Source organism: Cynara cardunculus (genome assembly GCF_001531365.2).
Source record: "Cynara cardunculus var. scolymus isolate 2C chromosome LG 2, CcrdV1, whole genome shotgun sequence".
NCBI lineage: Eukaryota > Viridiplantae > Streptophyta > Magnoliopsida > Asterales > Asteraceae > Cynara > Cynara cardunculus.
The window spans coordinates 5,693,220-5,699,616 of NC_037529.1; positions in this window are offsets into that span (position 1 = coordinate 5,693,220).

Here is a 6,397-nt window from a genome sequence, read left to right on the forward strand (position 1 = left end):
TATTTTTTTATTATAATTTAATTTAAGTTTAATAATGAAATAATTTATTTTTAGTTTAATAATATAACATTTTATAAAGATAATAATTAAATATTATATTAGAAGTCAATAATTATTTTAATTATATTTTAGATTTTTTATATTTAAAATAAGATGTTTACCCTGTATTTGATTATGTTTATCTGCAGTTAGTTACATGAATTCAGATATGGAGCTTTAATAAGTTGTATTTATGCACAATTTACTTGTAATTTTGAGTTTTAAGTAATATGCATTAATAAACAGTACTTTACGTATAAAAAATAATTTTTAATTTTTTTTTTCAATTGCTTAATAATATAGTATAGATAGGGAGAAAAGAAAATAAAAAAGAATAGTGGGAAAATCATGTGAAGCACGTGATGTGTGGAAAGGGGAACGGGGGACTGATAGAAATTTAGTGGTAGATTTGATGTTACAAATACAAATACTGCTCTGACTTAAAAGTAGTTAAAAAGTTGAAAGCAACGACAGACTTCACAAAAAGTCAACTGCCAACCATTTCACTTTTGGTATATTCGTTCCTATAATATATATATGTTTATGTATATTTAGGGTTTGAATTCCAACATGAACAAGACTTAAGCAGGGAATCGTAATAAATGGTCTTTATCTTTGAATGTGTATTAGAATGAGATGTATCAGATCAATTATCATATTAAACAGAATTCATAGGTAAGTTTGAGATTAAAGGTGATCAAAGGTCCAGACTCTTATTACGTTTTTCACATTAACTCTTCTTCTCACACGATATTTCGCATATATATATATACTAGAAGGGTACTCGCGTAATGCAGGAAGATACATCTCAATTTTAATGTTTCGTTTTATTCTTTGTCTCAATCGATGTTATAATTCGATTTTATACGGTTTTGAGAAAGTAATAATGCTTTTATATTTTAATAAAATATAAGATTGAAGGAGTAAGTTACAGATTCGGTTCCTCTGGTTATGTTAAAATTACGGATTGGATCCCCCAACTAAAATAATTGCAGCTATGGTTACTGTCGTTTATTTTTTGTTACCGATCGGGTCCCTTGACCTGACTTTGTTAGTCTAACCTCCGTTAAGTTGAGGCCTTTTAGTCATTTTATTTTCTTTCTTTAAAATTTTAAAAACACTATAATTTATATAATTCTATTTTTAATATATATATATATATATATATATATATATATATATATCGTGTATATAATATATTAAACAACAATCTCCCTTCCCACAACATTCTGGTCAACACTCTTTTTTTTCTCCGATGCCTCACACCACAGTTTACCACTAAACTCCACCTTTCCCCTGGTCATTCATGCCTACAAAAATTTCATTACCCTCCCCATCGTTAGTTACAAGGAATTATTTCTCCCGATTTTCCCCTAATTCTCTTCAAAAAGCAGGGAAGTTGTAGGTTCGAGGTCATTACGCGTCCTTCATATTTGAATGTTTACTTTGAATCAAGTAGTGGTACAAGAACCCATTGCCATCTCTAGATGAAGGTACAAGAATCTAAGACATTTTAGGCATCCTATAAAACCTATTGTTGTATTGAAATATTATAACTAAACATCTTTTTTCCACCAAAATACAACGTCAAATGAGGGAGTCTTTGGATTGATAGATTCATCTAGAGGTGTTCATCCAAACCGCACAAACAGCACACATCAAAAAGCATGGTTTAGAACTTTCGCGGTGTGTTTTACGACTTGCATTTTTGTCAAACCACACTATGTGTGCGCTTTGCGGTTTTGGGTTATCAAATTGTAGTTCAAGCCGTACTGCATCGTACATTTTATACGTTTGTTTTATTTTATATAACACACATACGCACACACCATATATATATATATATATATATATATATATATATATATATGAAGAATAATTTATTATTTATGTAATAGTTATGAATTTTGTGTGTTGAACTTTGAGTTTGATCCTATATAGCAATTGGCAATATTAATAAATTAGTTGGACACGTCACAACTTACACGTCCAATTTAGATTGAGGTTTATTTTTTTTACTTCTTAGACTATTTTTAATTATGCAATATGCATTTAGGATTTGGATGTATTGAACCACAATCACTTTATTGTTAATTTATAATGCATTTTTAAACTTATAATTATTGGATAGTAGGCATAAAGTGCAATAAGTACAAACCGCATAAACCACACTTGCGGTATGGTTTGGTGCAGTTTGAAGTTTATGCGGTGCAGTTTACAGTTTGAGAAAATGTTGAAACCGCATATGCAGTGTAATTTACGGTTTAATTGGCTTCAAAACGCGCCAAACTGCACAGCAAACACCACTAGATTCGTTAACTAAATATCTATCAACATCATTCATATCATTTGATATATCCATATGTTGTTACTACAAAAACGATTTCAATAATTTCCTCTTATTAATTAGATTATATGTCATCATTTATTGATCGTGAATCTCTTTTAGCTAAAATGGAATACAAACACAAACTCAATAAACATTATATAAAATTTTATATATTATTAATATATATAATAAACATTTATAAATAATTTTTTTTACAAAAATTACATATTAGCGACGGGTTGGTGAAAAAAATAATAACTAAAAGTATTTTCACTATTATTAAACAAATACATATTACAAAAGATAAACTCTAGATGAACTAGCTAGCTACACTGTGAAGAAGGCGATAGAAACTTGAGAGAATACAAAAAAAATGAGTCAAATTAATGACAATTCTTGAAAAGAAATATATTTATAATTACAAGAATTTTATAAAAAAGACCTTGAAGAAACAGAATACATGATCCACTACCCTTCAATAGGACTGTAAACAAACCGAACGAACACGAAAGGAGGCTTGTTCATGTTCATTCGTTTAACTTAACCGAACAAACGAATGAACACGAATCGTAAACGAAAGAAAATCGTTGTATTTGTGCTCGTTCGTTTAGAAATCAGGTGTGTTCATGTTCGTTTATGTTCGTTCGTTAACATGTTAAACGAACGTAAACGAACGAGCTAAATGAACATAAACGAACGAGAGCTAAATGAACATAAACGAACATGCTAAACGAACATAAATAAATATTATTTAAATTTCAAAATAAATAAACAAAAGATTATATATATATATATATATATATATATTAAATTTAATATATAAACGAACGAATATAAACGAACGGTAAATGAACAAACGAGACTCTTGTTCATGTTCGTTCGTTTAACTAAACGAACAGAAAAATTTGTTCATGCTCATTCATTTATTAAATAAACGAACTTTCCGCCGAACGGTTCGCTGAACATTCGGTTCGTTTACAGCCCTACCCTTCAACAACTCCAGAAAGTGAGGCGCAGTCCCTTAGCTTCTTATCTTTCAAACTTTGTCAACATTGGTCCTTATTAACAAGGAACCTGACAAAATAAGTTAAGATTGTTAAAAATACAATACATTTCAACAGTTGTGCAGGTTGAGCTAGGCCTAACCCAATTTCAATTCTCTAGATTGACAGGTCAACAGTTTGAATTTAGTTGAGTTGTTTAACGGGTTGGGTTGGATGGGTTTTGCAAGTTCACCGGTTTTTGTACACATTCCTAGACAAGACAATACAAGATTTGATGGAAAACATCACGTGGGAAATTAGGAATAACACAGCCTACTTCATTAATGGATTAGCAAACACTCTTTGTTTTCGCAACATGACTTCTGTTGGAATTGATGTCAAGAGCGTGCACATATTTGGAACACTTTTTTAATCTACATACACAGTATACACTCCAATATCTTCCTAAGGAATTGCGTCAAGAAAAGGCAACACAAAGTCATCTGCTATGATAAGTGGGATGCAATATTTTAAATGATGGGGTTTTTTAGATACTTAATAATCTGTTTTTGTTTGTAGTTGAGAAGATGATGGATGGTCGGTGTTCCTGATCCCTGGCAGGGATGAATCTAGAAAAAATTTTCAAACGATAGCATCATTTAACTATAAGAAACAAATATAAAGGTAAAATTTCAAATAGTGGCACCATTTGACTATAAAAACATATATAAGGAAAAATGTTTCAAATGGTAACATCATTTGACTAAGAAATGACATTAACATGATTTGAACTCGGGCCTAAGGTGGAAGAAAAATCTTGCAAACTGATTCTACCAAATAAAACTTGTTCTCATCGTAGTATCAAACATTATTCTTGATTTTATTTGGAAATATTCATTTTGTAGCGGTTATGTTGTCGAATTTTTTTAAAAATATCATTCAAATTTTCTCTAAATTCATTTAAACCTAGAGTTTAACTTTCAAAATAGTCAAACCTTTACATATAAGGTTTTAAAGTCATTCAAAACAATTTCTTTGATTTAAACCTACAGTTTAACTTTCAAATAATCAAACCATTACACTTACGGTTTTAAAGTCATCTAAACAATCTCTTTTTGATTTAAATCTATGGTTTGACTTTCAAATAGTTAAGTCATTATATGTCAGGTTTTAAAGTCATTCAAAAGACTTTTAACTTCATTGACACCTACGGTTAGGCTGCTACATAGCCAAACCATTACACGTAAGGTTGCAGCTTGCTACAGCAACTGACATAGTCATTACCAATGTGGAAAAAAAAAAAAGATAAGTCTCAATACCATGCTTGGATTTGTACTCATTGTTGATACGATAAGGGTACTTCCAGTGAGTGTTGAATGTACTTTGAAAGAAGGTCGTTCAATCCAATAGTGTGATATTGAGATTATTGTTGCGACAACCTCATGTTAAGTTGTAGCAAGGTTCCACTGAATTTGCGCTAAAATCTTAACCGGATCTTGCACCCATGCTTTATTTTGAAACCATTATATCTTTTAGTTGTTAAACTCTCACAAAAACAATTATTCACCGTCTAAAATTCTCTTTTAAGTTTGAGTTCCACAACCCTTGACTTTAATTGTCCCTAGGGTATGATACTTGCATGATTTACTAGTTTTTGTAGCTTTTTTTGGGTAATACTCTCCTTCGACCATCCAGACTAAGATTCGATTACTCGTTCCCTAGCATCACAAGCTAATCAAGTCTAGTATACTTCATATCATTCGATGACAAGGGATTTGAAATATTGATGGGTGGTTGTCAAGATGAAGCCTCATGGAATCAATGAAGTTGTAGAAAGTGTTAATGATGTCGAGGACGATGATAATGTGGATGGGCTCCGCTTTGGTTGTTTTTTCTACCTTTTACGGCTCTTTATAAATTCTTCTAATTTTTTCTGTATACTAAATTACGAACTCGAATCTCGTAGATGACAATGAAGCAGGACAATCTCGTAGATGATGAAACATTATTTTCAGATCAACTAAAGGTTAACTCATACAACATCCACATGATTAAATGAGGACCTCGATTTCGTTCATCTTGTCACAAGAGAGGTAAATGTAGTTGATACTTATGACAACAACGATAGACCTATTGATTAAGATAACGACTAGGAAACATAATTAAAAGACACAAGTGAAGATTTAGATGACAAAAATGATCTTATTTATATGACCATTCTTCTAATGAGTAGTGGTTCTTCTATATATTTATCTCACAATTGTATAATTGAGATTTTTTTATTCTCTATTTTATGGATAAAATATAATTTTCATTTTTTTCAGGCGATTGCACCCTGTCAGAGGGAAAGGGGTAGAGGTAAAAGTAGCCTTGGTAGAGGTAGGGGCAACAGTAGCTATGGCGGGTGTGGTAACCCATGCACTGATGACTTTGAAGAGTTTTTTGATGATTCCCCGACCATCAAACTCGAGGATCAAAACCAACAGGTGATTATCCCGCATTCGAGTAGTTTGGGGGTCGAGAAAAGTCTCCAAACATTCAACGTCGATGCCTCGTCATTTGAGACAACGACCAGAGCTCTAGATGGGAGACGAAAAGTAAGTAGATGTTGTATAAGACTTGTATCACGTAATAAAATGACAATAATGACTTTTGTGTTGTATAGTTTATAATTGTGCAGGTTTTTAAATCCCCATGTTGTTTAGGAGGTCACTCCGACATTGAGGTCTTCGCTTCGTGATCCGTGGGCTTGCTGGAAGGATGTTCCTCAAACTAAGCGTCCTACATATTCTAGCGTTTTTGGGTTGGTACATGAATTACGTCAAAAGTAATTGTACTTATTAGATTGATATTTTACCTTAACACAAATCTTGAGTGAGGGATGCATGTGCATAGGCCACAGAACATGCCCATCAGTTCAATGAGGTGATGTAGGACAACGAGGACTTCACACCCCTTAGAGGACACTACCCTCCTTAGATCCCAACATCGTATTGACTCATGATAATTGATGAGGTGTTTATCTTTATTGGGATCTTTGTGCATT